The following is a 17935-nucleotide window of genomic DNA, read 5'->3' on the forward strand; positions in this document are numbered from 1 at the left end:
CAAGGGTTACTTTTTTAAAAATTTTACACATTCCATTGAAAACCTTTCAATTGCCCACAATGAAATAGATGAATAAGTTAAAATATATGCATAAAAGTACAAAAATGAGGAAAAATAAAAGTAACTTAAACATTTTTTTTTTTTTCATAACAAATAAAACAATATTACAACATGTTTCTTTTGAAACTAACGACCCCCAGCACTGTTCCTGAGTGAGTCTATGTGGTGTGAGAAAGAAATGTGCATTGGGAAGAAAAGGCAGCGTTTATCCATTTAATGTATGAACTCTCATGGACCTGTCAAGAGACTGTGCTATTAGCTTATTAGAGCTACACCGCGGCTGGATTGCTCTCTGTCCGTTAAAGACATTAGCGGTGAACACAGACTGTACATTAACACCAGCGAGAGAATCCTGGTAAAAAGCCAGCAAAGATGTGAGGTGAAGCGGCACGAAGATCCACCGAACATCAAAGAAAAGAAAAAAGACAACGGCTATAAGTATGTGTTTAAAATACAAGAAAAACACGTGTGTTTAACTGTTGCTCGTTCGACTTGTCAGAACAGTGAAAGCGAGTAAGTGGTGTGTGAGTGACTCGATGTGTGTGTTGTGTAGACGCTGAGTGAGGGTAATGATTGTGCTGGTCTGCAGACCATTTATTTGGCCATCTTAACTCAATTAAAAGAAAATAAGGCCTTCATGCCCTTCAGATGAACTGCTCTCTCAGCTTAGGTGCTGCTCCTCACAGGGCCAGAACTGATGTTCGGAAGACGCCGTCAGTCAAGGGCTCTTACACACCAATGCACATATTATTCACCTAAAGTAATATGCTAGGGTATGCTCCTTCTCTAACATTTAGTTCCTAGTGGAAAATTCTGTCATTAATTACTCACCCTCACGTCGTTCCAAACTCATGAGACCTTTGTTTTTCTTTGGAACACAACTGAAGATAATTTTGATGAAATCTGAGAGCTTTCTGACGCTGCATAGACAGCAAAAGAACTGACACTCTCAAGGCAGAAAGGTAGTAAGGACACTGTTAAAATAGTCCATGTGACATCAGTGGTTTAACCATAATGGCACATACCTGTACAAAGAAAATTGTCTATTTTTATGATGTTTTTGCTATTTTGTACATTGTCTATTTTGTATATTATTATTTTTATTATCTGTGTCTTGTCTCGTTACTGTCATTCTGTTGCACTGTCACTAAAACAAATTCCTTGTATGTGTAAACATACCTGGCAAAAAATCTCATTCTGATTCAGATTTTTGTTTTTATTGCACAACAAAAACTATTCTCGTAGCTTCATAACATTGCGGTTGAACTACTGATGTCACATGGTCTATTTTAATTATGTCTTTACTACCTTTCTGGGCCTTGAACATGTCAGTTGCATTGCTGTCTATGCAGCATCAGAAAGCTCTCAGATTTAATCAAAATTTGTGTTCAGTATGTGAATGAAGGTCTTAAAGGGATAGTTCACCCCAAAAATTTAAATTCTATCATCATTTACTCACCTTCATGTCATTCCAAACCAGTATGAGTTGCTTTCTTATGCTGAACATAAAAAAATATATTTAGAAGATTGCTGGTAATCAAACAGTTGGTGGTTTCTATTTACTTCCATTGTAGGAAAATAAATACTATAGAAGTCAATGGGAACCACCAACTGTTTGATTACCAGCAATCTTCTAAATATATGTATTTTTTATGTTCAGCATAAGAAAGCAACTCATACAGGTTTGGAACGACATGATGAGGGTGAGTAATTAATGACAGAATTGTAATTTTTGGGTGAGCTATCCCTTTAACTGTATAATAAATGAAAATATAGGGTGTGTTACTAGATTGCATACTTGAGGCAAGCATAGAGGAGGCTGTCAGGGATTGATGTGACGTGACAAACTATTGTGCACCTGGGTACACACACACACACAAAAAAAATTATAGTAGAATTTTTATTTTTTTTAATTGTAGAAGTCATTACTGTTTAGTTATAAAACCTTCAGACTGCTGCCTTTTAAACAAATCCAATGAACTATCCAATCGAATGCAGTTTGGTGCACTTTTTGTTTTAGTAATATATATATAAAAAAAGCTATAAATATCCATTAAAATTAGGCTCCAGTAGTGGCTCCCGATACATGGTTCCACTGGCTTTTGAGTCAAAGCTGCTCTCTTCTAGATTTAGAGGAGCAGGGCCTCTGCTTCAGAGGCTACAATATAAATATCTCCAGCCTGTTTGATATGCAGCTACACGGAGGAGTGTGGCTGGGGTGAGGGCAGGAAACACTAAGCACTGCATAAATCTAGAATGAGCAAAATCTTCACCAGCCCAGCAGAGAAGAAACACCCTGCTGAAAATATCAACCAGTTACTGGTGACGTAAAGGAACAAGGGGTTACCAGACCAAAGGGGGAACATAAGGGAAGTTTTCTTTCAGTACTTTGCCGTGTTCTCATTCCGGCTGTGTCTCATGGGTCGGGACCAGGCGTGCTCTCATCTCTCACCCGTGGAGTACCCCCAGGGCAAGAAAACATTTGTGAAATTTTGAAAAGTTGGTGGTTATGTCTTGAACAGGGTATGACTCATTCTTCCTGTACTGCACGTGCTATGAAACACAGACTGTGCCACCCCATTCATATGTGTTTAAGCAAACTCTCAGCAGTAGAACAGGCTAAGGGGGTCTTTCTAAAGCTGAACCTGGGCACAGTGCCATCAATGTGGCTAAATCAGCCTGAGGCCCAGTGGGCCGGCTGCAGGCAGAGCAACGCAGAGCCGGTGGGTTAATCAAGCTCAGAGATTAAGAGTCAGTACAGCTGTGAGATGAACACAGATCAGGGTCAAATCTAAGGGTACTGTGTGTGTTATGATGTGGACAAAACAAGTTTGGATTGATTTATTTATTACACATACAACTTATTATTACTGATAAGTATTGTACAATTTAATAAAATAAAAAAATCAATATTATGTAAATATTTATTATTATTGTTTTTCATTGTAAATGATATTTAAATCAGCAGTGAGAACTGCATTGTGTAATATAATTGTTAATAAATAAATTATTAGTTTAAAATACAACACAATACATATCATCATCATCATCATCAACAATAATAACAGCAATGAAACCATCATCAAGTTTTGCATAGTGTCTCAAATAAAAAGTTTATTGAAATTACACAATTCATTATTGTTATTGATAGTAATGACATTTATTTATTTGTTTATTCATATATAATACAATCATTTATATTATTATTGATATCAACTATTATGTCTAAATATATATATATATATATATAAAAAAGATTGCTTTTAAACACAAAACTATTTATACTATTATTATAACTAATGACGATGATGATTAATATCAACAATGAGAATTGTTTTGTGTCTTATATAAATTAAAAAGGCCATTTATTGATAAAACACATTGTTATTGTTATCAATACTACTAGTAATAATAATATAAACAATATTGCACTGTTTAATATAAAAATACATTTTAAAAAGACAATTAAATTTTTGATACGGTTTTAAAAAAGAATAGTATTATTATTATTGTTGCTGTCGTTGTTGTTATTATTATAAAATGGAATTCTACAGTAGTAACAATAAATACTGTAACAGATCATATCACAGATGCCGGGTGTTTGAATCAATAGCTGTAAAAGCATCGTCCAGAGAGAAGGATGAAGAGACTGACTGACCCACAGCCACCTGGACCATCACCCCCCCCCCCCCCCCATAATCAGAAGGCGACAGACAATCCTGCAAGCACGATGTGAAGACAATCCCCACACTGTATTTGAGGAGGTGTCAAACAGGGTAAATCCCCTCAGCCCACGCCTCACCATAAAGCACAAACACATGCAAAATTAATCTAGAGAGGAGCAGGGGTTAAGCCTGTGGGACAAAACCGGGTCAGTACAATACAATGAGTCTCCTCTCCCCCTCTTTCTCTCCTTCACACACATTCACGCAAACACACAAGCGGGAGGGACACACAGACGCCTCAGTCCAACAGCAACAGCTGTTTACGGTTGTCCGTTTCCAGCTAATTTGCTGAAATAGATTTAACAAACGGCAACCTCATTTGTGCAACGGGCAATATGGTCTTTACTGGCATCCAAATGCATTCATGCCCACCCTACAGATGCTTAAAAAAAACATTTGAATTAAAAGTGTAACTAATAGACAGATAATATCTATGCAGGACAGAGCTCTATGAAAACTGACTGACTATATCTCTCTGCACTCATGTTTATGGAAATATTTCACTGCTGCTAAGTCACATAACCGTCAATGTGCACTGTTTACTTCCCCTGTTATTTTCACTGCCTTTATCCATCACAATTAAAGAAAAACAAATGCTGCAAACAGAAAAAAAAAACTAAACAAATGAATTATTAAATCACCCTAGATGAGCTGGCAGACAGACAAAATGTCTCAAGGAGGTGGGGGGAAAAAGCGACGAGTGGTTCAAAACAACAAAACCTTCGCTACACCGCTTTACCAATTTGCTAAAGATCATCCATTCAACAATAACTGCCATTTTTACAGCAATATGCCCAAGCTGATCTTTTCCATACAATGGACATGATTGGTAACCACAGCTTTTAAGAAACATTTTTGATTGAGTAACAACCTAAACAAACCACTTTTACTGTGTTTATGATCTTCTTTCGGAGCTCAACAGCTCTTGATCCCCATCCACTTTCATTGTGTGGAAAAGTGCAGCTTGGACACTCTGCTAAACGTCTCTTTTTGTGTTCAACAAAAGAAATAAAGTAAAACAGGTCTGACACAACAAGAGGGTGAGTAAACAATGAGAGAGCTTCCATTGTTGCCTCAGTTCATGCCCTGTGGCACACAGAGTCTCTGATTCAGCTGAGGAAAAGCTCCCATCGAAGGGATTTTATTGAAAACATAGATCGGCACTGCTTTCTCCAGGTCTGACACCAAAGACATAAGCAGAGCCGCTGATTAGAGAGACGAGCCCCAGACTCCTGCTGTAATGAGATGCAAGGCCATGCGTCATGGCGCAGTCTGCCAAAACGTAAAACAAGACGACAGGCCGGCAAAGCCAGTAACATTACTTCACTCTCTCTCTCAGAATAAAAGAGCTGGCTGTGATATGTAAGATCATGGATAGCCAGGTAGAGGCAATGTGATGGAGAACCTTGCCAAGACACCATACAGATGTGACTCTGGGGGCAGAAGAACTGTCTCGGCTTTCTCTGCTTCCGCTCCTGAGGGAAACAAATTTCCTCTTCCATCGTACTCGTTGTCTTTTTTTTTTAAACCAGTCTCTCTTGCCAGACTCATGGACTACGGGTCAGAGACCTCGCTAGGGAACTGCTGCTGTTGGACGCAATCTCACAAGCAAAACATGCATTTGGATTTTGTCAATGAAGCCGGAAGACATTTTCATTAAAACATTAAAACAATGTTTTTAAAGGTGAAAACTCTAGAAAGAATATACAGGAAGTGTTACAACTATCTAATCAAAATAAATAAAGTCTGGGCTTAACTTGCTTGAGCTGCATTAGCTACACCAGAGAATGAACCCCAATAAATTGGGTTAATTAAATCACCGAAACAAATGCATCCAATACACGTGAGATTAATCAGACATATTTACAAGATAAATTTATTTATAAGATAAAATGAGATCTGAACAAAATTAGATGAATGCACCAGTGAATTTGAACTAAGTTACAAGCCAGGCAGAATGTGTAAGTTACGCAATAAAAAAATGTTTTCTCTCTCTTTTTTGTCAAACGTTAATGCACTTTTAAAATATATTTTAATGATGAATAAATAAATAATACAATTACTACAAATAAAAAAATATATATATAAAAATTATAATATGTTTTCCCTCAAATGGCAAAAGCTATGATTAAAAAATCTTTAATTAAGTAGGCCTAATTAACATTGGCTACATCTGGGTGCTACAGTATATTCTCACATAATGCATTATTCTGGTGAAGCTTCAGGCCTCTGAATGCAATAATCTCCCAGGAAACATAACAGAGGTGTGTGCTGTAAAATTTTGATCAAATCACATGAGAATGAAAAAAAAAAAGTACCAGTGGATCAACACGCAATGCATCTGTCACTACATGAAAATGAAATTAAGTGCGGCAGGCATTCTGGGATATTGACTTTGAGTGGCAGGGCTTGAGATGGCAAGTGAACACAGCAGTCTTTCTGTACAGAATATGACTCTGGGTTTGATTCGAATCCAGTGCATTAAGCCGGGCCTTGCATCTTAAGCAGCGGGCTATGTGGAAGCTGTTAGTTAAATCAAGTTAAGCCATTTCCGCACTTAAAACAACTTCCCCCATTACCATACGCCTGCAGGAAGATCACAGATTTGATGTAAACTCATGTTCGTTCCAAATGTGCTTTAAAGACGAGTTCATGCTGATAAAAACTCCTTCCTATCATAGTTGGTCGCTGGGATAAATATACCCTGTTCAAAGCATCAATGCACTTATTTAATTATGCATTCATTTATGCCTGGTTTTCTGTACGACGACGGCATGGTCCGACATGTACGTTACATTAACTTTACACACCCATCACACATTAAACTTGACACAAACAGAGGGCTTCCCCCATCCGCTCAGAGCTCGCTTACCCATCCGGGAGACGACAAGATCTTTACACTCCAGATCTGCCTGAGTCCTCAGGCCATGGCCAGATGCCCTGCACTTGCCCAACTGCGTGACAGCCAGTATCTCCACCTCATCTGCCCCCACACCTCCAGATCTCCAGCCTCGGACAGATGGGTGGAAAGGTGGAGCGTGTCAAGCGTAAAATAGATGGATGACTTTCGGCGCACTCACCATCATGTAAAGTCACAGAGTGGGGGTGGATTCTCTGTCTGATTTGTAAATCTTTAAAAGAATATTCTGGGTTCTGTACAAGTTAAGCCTAATTGCCTTTATTTGAGGCATAATTACCACAAAAATTAATTTACTCTCGTTCATCATATACTTACTAATTTAAGTATATTACAGTAAGGCACTAATCTATAAACATCAAAGTACTAACTGTTTCAATGTCCATGACAACACAACACCTAAAACAACTATACAAATTATTTAAACAATTTAAAGGGCTAGTTCACAATATATATATATATATATATATATATATATATATATTCTGACATTTTTTACTCATCCTCGTGTCGTTCTAAACTCATCAGAGCTTCGTTCATATTTGGAACACAAATAAAGATATTTTTGATTAAATCTGAGCGCTTTCTGACCCTGCAGAGACAGCAACACAACGGAAACGTTTTATGGCCCAGAAAGTCAGTACGGACATCATTAAAATAGTCCATGACATCTATGTAATTTCACAAAGCTACGAGAATACTTTTTGTGCTCAAAGAAAAAGATAACTTTATTCCAAAATCTTCTGGGTCATCTCTGTTGCCATTCACAAGAGTACCATTATGCACCTGAACCGGAAGAGAAGAAACATTGAATAAATTAGTTTTAGTCCTTGTGCACAAAAATTGTTCTCGTAGTTTCATAAGATTAAGATTATTATATAGATTATGGTGAACCACTGATATCACATGGACATCAAATGTTTTAGTTGCGTTGCTGTCTATGCAGGTCAGAAATGTCTCGAATTTCATCAAAATATCTTAATTTGTGTTCCGAAGATGAACAAAGGTCTTACAGGTTTGGAACGACATAAGGGTGAGTAATTCATGACAGAATTTTCATTTTTGACTATAAACTATCCCTTTAACAGCTCAAATAATACATACGTTTTAACAGTAGATTAATGTAAATTCATTTTAATGCTTTTTCTTTCATATCCTTTGAATATTGGACTCATTCACTTCTATTGTAAATTCTACAAAATTTGAGCTCATTCACATCCACTGTAAGCGACTCACTGAAAATGATTGATAAAGTGATTTTTAAATTTGTATTTTTTATTTTGTGGTAAACATCATGCAATGATTATTTTGAATCTCCCAAAGCTAGGTTAATATTACAACTAATTAATAAACCCCATCGCTCACACAAGCCATAATAAACAGCGCATAGTCTGTTCAAGGGCAGGTGAAAATGACTTGTAAGTGTTTGTGAGAGTGTGTGTGTGTGTGTGTGTTGTGCACTTGTGTGCTGCTTACTCAGGCCGAGCTTCTCAGCAGAATTTAATGAACTGAGAACGACCTTGATCAGTGATTCAAAGCCGGGATTAGAGGGCATTCCCCTCCTCTGCCAGGCTCTGCCCTCACATTCATCAAGTGTGTGTTTTGATCTTTCAGGCACATCACATGTGTTCCCCCAACCAGCGCCAGCAAAGCAAACTCCCATCGACTCAGGCCGTTCTGCAAATTACCCACATACACTAGCAATAACAAAGCGAACTAATGTTGCCCAGGGCACATCCTACACCAAATCGTTAACTTTTGATTAACGCTGGACGCTCTTCAGTCCCGATATTGCTAGGAGGAGCAGCTGCAATTAAGACAGGCCTGGTTCTTCTTCCCGGGTTTCTAGCAATAACTACAGTGGACTGACCTTAGATTAAATGTAAATGAGCAGATCCAGAATCAAACCCCGAAGACTTTTCCACGTACATCACTTCTTGACAGTTTTGCGATTTTAAGACAGAACAAATAATGCTCATGTGAAATCACGAGTAGGACAGAAGCAAAATGCCACCACCGCTGGCCGATGGGAAAACCAGGCAACACCCATAAGGATTATTGGGACATATTTGATAATAAAAACGGTCATACTCTAAGTTTTTTTTTACTAGACAAGCCCTTCCTATGAACCCGTTCTGCTAGCGTCCTTCGAGAAAACACTGAGTGCAAGGAAAGAAATGACTTTTTCCTTTCATTTTATGTGGTTTTCAAACTTCAAGTAAAAGTAATGAGCTAATTGTGGCTTTTGATGTCAACCCGTTCTCTCTTGCTCCCTCTCTCTCTTTTTTTTTTTCAAACCAGCGTGTTATTCTTCGAACTCCATAAAGCTTTTCAAACCCTTTTGCAATCATGGCTTGGGTTTGAGGAGACAGAAAAAAAGTGGAGTTCATCTAAGTCAGTGTAAATGCAAGGTATTAATTATGCTGAATAGAGAGAGAGAGAGAGAGAGAGAGAGAGCGAGATGGCTGCTGCGCTCAATTTAAAATATGATCAGAATAAGCAGGCTCTGCTGACTGCGGAAAGCAAAGCCCAGAGAAGAATGAGTACATGAATATAGAGGTAGTCAAAAAGTTGTTGGAAAATGACAATGTCAAGGGCGACTTAAATATCAGAACTTAAACGACTTTCACAAAGCAGCATTAGCAGCAAATCTTTACTACATTAAAATCAACAGCGTGATACAAAATGTCAGTTATATTTAGCATTTCATAATAGAAGATTTTAACATCAAACCAAATTGAACACAAATTTAGATAACCTGTCATAATTTACTGAAGAATGTATTAATAAATATTTTTATTGGACTTTTAAAAATGTTCTTTGCTTAAATGATTACATTTAGTGTTATTCCATGTACAGTAACTTTACAATTTACATTAAAAACTGTATTCATGAGAATTATACTGGAAAAAAAAGTCATCTCAAACACACACAACCACTATTGCTTTACATATAATTATTATTATATTTCTTTTTTGAAGTTCACTTAAACGATGTAGCCTTATGGTTTGACTTTATGGTAGTCTTACTCCATGAAATTTTACACTTTACATTAAAAACTTCATCTGCTAAACACAAACACACACAACCAGTAATGCTTGAAAGTTTACATATTATTGCACTTAGTGCATCCATGGCTTTTCTGTCCTGCCAGTGGCATAAACGACTGGGAAAAACTGTTCAGTCTCCAAACTAGAGGTCAAATTAAGAGGTATAAACAATTGTAGAGCCAGATGAGCTGTATAATAACTATCAGCACGGATCTGCTAAAGAGGGATGCTGTCAGAACAGCTCATCAAAAATTGAAAACAGAGAGAAAAAGACAACTAGAAAAAAACACAGAGAGAAGACTAGAAAAATGTAGAGGAAAAGAGATGACAGTGAGAGAGAAAGAGAGAGAAATAGCAAGGGAAGTGGCACTGAAGGACACTGAGAGGGAGGGTGGTTAACAGGAACAGGAATAGGAGTGAAAGAGAAGCCGGACCCACGGAGCATCGAGGGAGTTGTTTAAGGAGAAACAGTGTCCGTTTGTGGCCGGTGATAATACTTTCCATTCAACAGGGCTCGCAGCGCACTGATTCCTCTGATTGCAGCCTGGCGTCCTGCTGGCGAGGCTCTGCGCTGAAATTAAATCCACTCTATTCAGTTATAAATTATAATGCTCTATAAACAACACCCCCACTGGGAAAAGAAGCAGGGGGGTGAGAGAGACAGCGAGAGAGAGAGAGAGAGAGAGAGAGAAATAAAGGAAAACAGAGATTAAACAGGAGGAGAATGGGATGAGGATAATGGAGGAGGAAGTGATCTGTTTCTCAAGTTATATGTATGTATGAATATATATATATATATATATATATTTACACACATATATATATATATGTGTGTGTGTATGTTTTTGTGACATATCAGGACACAACTTTGTATAATGACATGGGTATGACACAGGTATTACAAGGAGAGGGTGACTTATGAGGACATAACCCATGTCCCAATTTTTCAAAACGCTTATAAATCATACAGAATGAGGTTTTTTGAGAAAGTAAAAATGCACAAAGTTTCCTGCGAGGGTTAGGGTTGGTGAAGGGCGATACATACATACATATACATATACATATACATATACACGCACACACACAAACATACAGTATAGATAGATAATAAAATAAGATCACCAAGACTATAGCATGACAGCAAAATAAAAAATTAACATGCTCTGAAAATGTTCCAGGGTATCATATTTGAACCACGAAATGGAATACATCTGTCATAAGGTGAACAAGTGAGAAGTGACTAAAGAGAGAGAACAGAGTGAAGAGATTGCTGTTCACTAGCTGCTCTGTTTGAGAATCGAACACAGTGTCCAGGTTGCACATTGGGAGTTCTGCGCCTCTCTGCCGCCGCGTTTGTCTTTAGTCCAGTGCAAAGTTTATAAGCCACAACACCCACACTGTGAAATCCAGCACACACTGAAACACTAACGAACCCGACAAACACACGCCCTCTCTGTTTGGCACTAACACCCCCTGGTTGTGCACAGGGCAAAGCCTCAACCAGTACTGGGCTCTAATTTAATTCCAACATGGACATTTTACATGAACATACAGTGTTTAAGCTTTTTATGTTAAGCGGTTGTGCGCTGTGACTGAAAGCTGGATCGAAGTCAAACAAATTTTAATTACAGATGGCATTATAATCTCTACATTACAGACCTCTAATTAATTTACTCAAACACCCCTAAACATCCACAGTATGCTGTGAGGGTGCTTTTAACTACTAGTCCTGTAATTTCTTAGCAAAAAGCAGCGGCTATGAGCTGCTTGCTTCTGCTTTGTAGAGTTTCCAGTTGCAATTAGTGAGACAGGCCTTTTCAACATAACGGCTTCCACAAACACACACAAGCGAAAAACAGTTACCACTACAGAGCAAAACATAATATATATAAGCACTCTATTAACTCTCATCTTAGCGGCACCCATTCGCTGTAAAAGATCTGTTGGTAAACAAGTGATGTAATGCTAAATTTCTATTCCTATGGAGAAAATTCATCTACAGTACATCTAACCAGTCAAATATTGACCCCATGGTTCAAAACGGCACTGTATATACAGCATACTCGACAGAGTTTGTGAAGTCAGAATCGACAGACTAATAAACAAGCATGTGTTGAACATGGAAATGCAGGTGGTGTTAACTTTAAACATGTGGAAATGGTACAAATCAGACACAAGCTTGGCAAACGTAGCATGTCTCAACAACAGTTTCAAACGGGAGGTGAGTGACCGTAAATGTCACCAGCGTCCTGAGCGTGTGTCTCGGGACGGCAATCTGATAAAAGAGCTGGGAGAAAGTTTCCCAGGCTGCTGTACGTGAGCGCAGCCAATGAGACCCATTCATCCTCCACTCTACATTTGAACCCTGTTGCTGGGTGAGAGAGAGCGAGAGAAAGAGCTGTCCTCTAATCGGCTGTGCGTACCACGGAGCAGATAGATGTCAGAGGTATAATTGCTAATGTCTGTTTGGTAGCATACAGCAAAAATAGCTGCAGTAACCAGCCCAGTCGTCCAATCCAAGAGCATCTATTTGCTCCCTGGCCAATTACAGCCCGGTTGGCAGAGCCAACAAAGACTTACTGGTTGTTAAGTTGGCCTCTCATCTCTGGAGTTCCCTCCCCTCCTCTGTTCCACACACAACATCTGCAAACACCTGATACGCATCCAGCACCCTGCTGCCCTACACTCTTGTTAAATTGTTACCACCTTTGGCTAAGCCAGCTCCGACAATTAACAACACTGCTCTTTACTTCAAAGGGCCACTGGGCCTGTAGGTTTAACCTTGCTGCTCCTGAAGATTTGTTTTTGATTTTCATGAGATCCCAAGACGCTTTCAACTTTGTTCTCTTGCCACAGTGTCTACAACCAGGCTCGCTGCCAGACTTGGTTATATATAACAAATCTCAGACTTTAAGTAAAAAAAAAAAAAAAAAATCTACTGTGACTAATCTGGAATTCAAAAAACTGCCCAACAACTACTACTACTTTTAGGGATGTTTGTCCCAGAACTGTTCCATGATCCTGTAAAGTTTCTTTAATGTGTGTAGAATTAAATATTAAGCCACTCAAGGTTGTACATTACAGTTATTTTTCCGTGGGTAAGTAGGAATAGCATGAATCCATGAAACCCCTTTAAACAGCCACTGTAATGAACAGTCTCTTTCGACATATTGATTTTATAAAATGGGGTCACCAGCAAAATGGATAAAAGAGTTTAACAAATAACATCAAAATAATTGTTAAGAATTATCTAAATATAATTAATAATGTGTGAAATATTATCAAACTAATACATATGATCAATTACATTAAAATGACAAAGACAATATTAATAATTTATTACGAATTGTTAAAATTATTAATAATTGCCTGAGCTGTTGCACAACTTTTGTTGTGAACTGAGATGCCATGCTAATGGATTCAGTCTTGCAAAATAAAATGACATAAAATAACATAGAACATAACATAAAATAATAAAAAAATTCTTAATGTACAGTAAAATAAGCCATTCAAAAACTTAAATATAGTACATTAGTCTAACTTTAGACAATTTACAATTCCCAAATAAAAATTTCAAGCATTAAACTGTGCATCCAGAATTTCCTACAGTGTATGAACTAAGTCAAAACTTTCATAATTGGCACTTTTATTTTATTGCTTGTTTTTCAGCTTTTATTGATTCAGATAAAAATACAACATAAAATTATGGGGGAAACTGAGGCAAGAAGATCTCAAACTCGTGCTTTCTGCATGAAAATCACAACCTATTTCACAGCTCTGAAATTGATCTTTTACCCTTATGTAGTATAAAATGGAAATATAGAGTCCTGTTATTGGATGGTAGCTGAAAACATTGCATTTTAAAGCTCCACAGTGTGGTGAAGAAGCCTCAGGCTTGTGCTGCAGCTGCAGGCCTCTTCGAGCACTGATGTCCAACTGCAGCTCTCTGCTGCCGTTCAGAAGCACACTCCAGTGAATCTTCTGTGCAGCACAACACTCACGATATGTGTCTGCGGCCGTCTGTTTTTCATCGGGCAGCAGACTGAGTGTGCAGGCAGTAGCGTGTGAAGCGTGTTCGGGCGCCCCCTCCCAGCGTATCACCACAGCCCCTCTGATGCCCCCGCAGCACCAAGAGTGAACTAGAGCAAATGCGTTTATGAATTAATACTGGGGCAAAGAGGTCTGTGTGGGTGTAAATGTATGTGTGTGTGACAGCGAGAGCGATAGAGAATGAGAGCATAGGGGTGCAAGGAGGGTTTAGGTTGTGTGTATGTGTGTGCTGTGCTGCTCTTTTTCAGTGAGCCAGCCCCCGTTGCAGCCCCAGGATGTGAGCTGTCACTTCAGATAGCTGGTGATGAGGCACAGAGCTGTCAGGAAAGGTGAAGACGGCCCAGAAAAGGAGAGAGAACGAGGGAGACTGACTGATAGACTGGTGGAGAGGATTTCACAGGATTTCACAGGGAAAAATGCTCAGTCGTCAGAGAAAGAGCAAGTTATGCGACGGAAAGATTTTACAGTCAAAGACAGGAAAGGGTGTCACTGCATCAACTAGAATGGTAAAAATAAATTAATAAAAAAATAACCGTACATGTGCATGCATATGTGTGCAAAATATTCTCATGCAGAAATCATGGCTTATTATTTGGTTTGCCCTTAAATTTAGGTTAAAATGTAGAACCATCTGAAAGCAAACATGCAGAGTAAAACAAACAACAAAACAAAACAACACAAAACAAAAATGAGCAAGACCAAAACAATGAACAAATGATAAAACAAAACAAAATAAGCAAAATAAAAAAGTCTAATAAAACAAAAAAAGCATAAACAAAACGAACAAATGAAAACACAAAACAAAATAAGTAAAATAAAAAAGTCTAATAAAACTAAACAAAAAAAAAACAAAAACAAAAAAAAGGACACACACTGCTTCATTTAAATAATACAGATTCATAAACATTATAATAACTTTTTCAGCTTAATTTTCTGCATATCTAAGTATGCACTCAAAAGTGTGTGTTTGTGTATGTGTAAGAAACGAGCTTTACTGGCAAAACTTTCACATTTCTGAGCTCAAATGTCCTCAAAACAGTTCACAATATGTACTCGTTTTGTTTGTGGTCAGGTGTCCCATATGTTAAAAATTAATTTAAAAATTGTTTGACTTTTACATTTGGCGATATAAAGATTTAATACTTCACTCAACCGACCACAAAATCCTCTAAAGTGGAGGAAATTGAGAATAAAAGAAATAGCTGTTTGCACCTCCTCACTTTCAAGCCACAGTCAAATTGCTTCACGTTTGGTCATGCAAAACTATTATTACAGCTTGGTTGTGATTATGGTAATACCACATCTTATTTATCAATACGAGGATGACACTGAGATTCTGGTGGTATGAGCGGATGGAATGGAAACGTTTTCTGAGGTTCAACTTGCCAAATAATTACATGACAACTGCACGGATAATAATGGTGTGATTTCTGTGTGGTTTGTCTTTTTCAGTGAAGGAATCAAAGGAGTCTGGGGCTAACTAATGTGCTAGTAAGTAGTATAAAAATGATAAAAGTACTGCAAGTAAAGATTCACCAAGTATTCATTTGTGAATTCTTCACTGATCAGTACAACACTGATCCTGGGACTGTATACGGACACCTACTGGTGTGGATGCAGCACTGCACCAAAACAAAGAAATTTAATAGTGAACTGATTCCACTACAGAAACATCATATTTATAGACATATTTGTCATGATTACCAAAAGATTCCTAAAAGGGGGCAGAAATGAGTAGTACTTTTTTGGTCCTGTTCTCTCAAAATGTAGACACTTGTGTACAATAAATCTGTCTTTTTATACTATAATAATATAATTGTGTCTCCGGGCTCCTGTGAGATTACATTTTAAACATATTGATTGTTTTTTTGTTAGATGTAAACCTTTTAAAAACACTTACAGTATTCATTATTTAACAAATCAGTTTGGTTTCACAAATAGTGTGTTAAAAGTACATGAAATGTAAAGAATACAGTGCTTACCCTTCCTTTCCACTGAATGCTGTTCTGAAACCAATGCTTTGTGACATGGCACACTTTGGACTCTGTTGCGTTTGGAAATCTCTTCAATATGGAGGTCGGCAAGTTGCATCAAACAGCCGTTTCCAGATCAGGCCCATATGTGGATACCAGCCAGTCATAGATTGCTCCCATATTCTCTTTAGTCAATCCAGAGCTAAAAATATAAATACTGACGGAACGGACTAATTACAGTTAGATCGGCTTTTGAGAGGAAATCACGGCCTCGGCGTAGACGAAACAACAGTGCCATACTTTCCTTCTTAGGTATTAACTTGGTTCATCTCTTCAGGATTTCAGTCAGGTGCAACAGTTTGAAGCTCAGATGAGCTCATGATGGTTTCTGAAAAGTGGATTTTACCATGTGAGTCATGGACGAGCTCACTGCGCAACATTTGACCTTAAAGGAAGGCATGCCGCAGCCCACAAACACATGGCCTTGAGAGACTCCTATATATTGGCTTCGAAAAAGCCCACCACTAATTTGAACCGTTTAAGCCACTTTAAAGAGGGACTGATTTAACTTTGATGAAAACGGAATTGCCTTTCACAATGTGTCTTTCAGTTCAGAAGTTTAACACACTGCTACCAACCGCTCAAACCAGCAAGCTCAGCTGCGGGATCAGGCTCTCGTAGTGAGAGGATTGCTGCCGTCATCAGTAGATTATTAAAATGCTCACTATTGAGTGCTTTTTAAAGACTATGGTGCTTTTCCAAAACCTAGTGAAATGCCTGCATAGACATTATTTTAATAAGACATCAAATGTGTGAGGGTAGGCAACTTATGTTTCATTTGACTGTTTTTTGTATTCCTTTGCAGAGAAGGCAACAAAGCAAAACCCCAGAATGCCAGAAGCTGGATAATTTATTGTATATTATAAATATATTTCATAAATATTGAAATTAAAATAGATCTATACTGAAAATCATCAAAAGTTCCATTTAAAAAAAAACAAGGTGGATGACATGCAAGAAATATTTTTTATTAAAAAAAAAACTTTTACTACTTTTTTGAATTACTATAATAAGTATATACATTTTTAATACTGCATACTGAGTTCAGTCTCATGTGCTTCATGGTGCCTGTGTGTTCAAATCAGTAATTTATGAGGTTCTAGTTCAGTTAGGACACTGCCATAAAAGACAGCTGTCCGTGTAGCATGTAGACAGTAGGCAGCTCACTAAGTTTTGGAACAGCGCTTAAGCCTTAAATCTGTTCGTCACATGACTGCTATCAGATCGAGAGCACCAAAAAGTCAGAAGCCATAAAGTCATAAAAAACTAATCCATGTATGACAGAGCCAGTTCTCCGTGTTCCACCACACATCACAGTAAACTAAACCCTGGTTCTCCAATTCAGCATCACTGAAATGCTCACACCAGATCAAAGCAGCGAGTGTGGTTACATCGGAGCGGGGAATTCCACTGGAGTCCTGCTGTCCACACCAGAATTACTTCACTACCCATGTTCTCAAGGCGACAGTGATGAATTAAAATATTCTAAGCGCAAGCTCAGATAGGGTATGATTCTATTTATGAATTATGCATAGATACTAAGCCTCTTTCATAGAACACAATTCACAAATTCATCACAATCTGTTCTCGCAGATTAACAAATGGACAACCAATCCTTAAACAGTGTTCTGTAATATAAGTGATGTTCTGAAATTCCTTGCAAAGGCTAGATAATAAATACCCAGAATGAAACCAAATAACACTGAGCACAATCATTCGCTGGTTAGAGAGTTAATGGAAGAAATATATTAATTGAAAAAAGGCCCCTCTGTAGCATCACATGATCGCTGTGCGACTAAATGCCACATAAAACTGCATTAGGGCTTGGAATTTTGGGAAGGTTTTAAAGTGATTGCAGCTTGAAATGAGGAGGGTAGAATAAGTACTCAGCATAGGCAAGAATAACAGTCTGGCCAAGCTGCTTTAGAAACATCTGTGTCTAATTACAAACTACATCCTACCAAAGATCCACAGCAAGAAGAACAACTCCGGCAAAGCCGAGAGTTCAGGAATGATGTCAAATTTAGGTTCTACAGAACATCAACTTATTTTTTTATTTTTTTGAAGACACCAAACAATAGCATCATTTGGGCAGCTATA

General features: G+C 37.9%; 1 protein-coding gene across 5 annotated transcripts in view; it reads right to left on the minus strand.

The window, feature by feature from the left end:
• Positions 1 to 17935, minus strand: part of bcas3 (BCAS3 microtubule associated cell migration factor) — a 207671-nt gene that overhangs the window by 86140 nt on the left and 103596 nt on the right. The gene's annotated exons all lie outside the window — the stretch shown is intronic.

The sequence above is a fragment of the Carassius gibelio genome, chromosome B15 (assembly GCF_023724105.1).
Source record: "Carassius gibelio isolate Cgi1373 ecotype wild population from Czech Republic chromosome B15, carGib1.2-hapl.c, whole genome shotgun sequence".
Lineage (NCBI taxonomy): Eukaryota > Metazoa > Chordata > Actinopteri > Cypriniformes > Cyprinidae > Carassius > Carassius gibelio.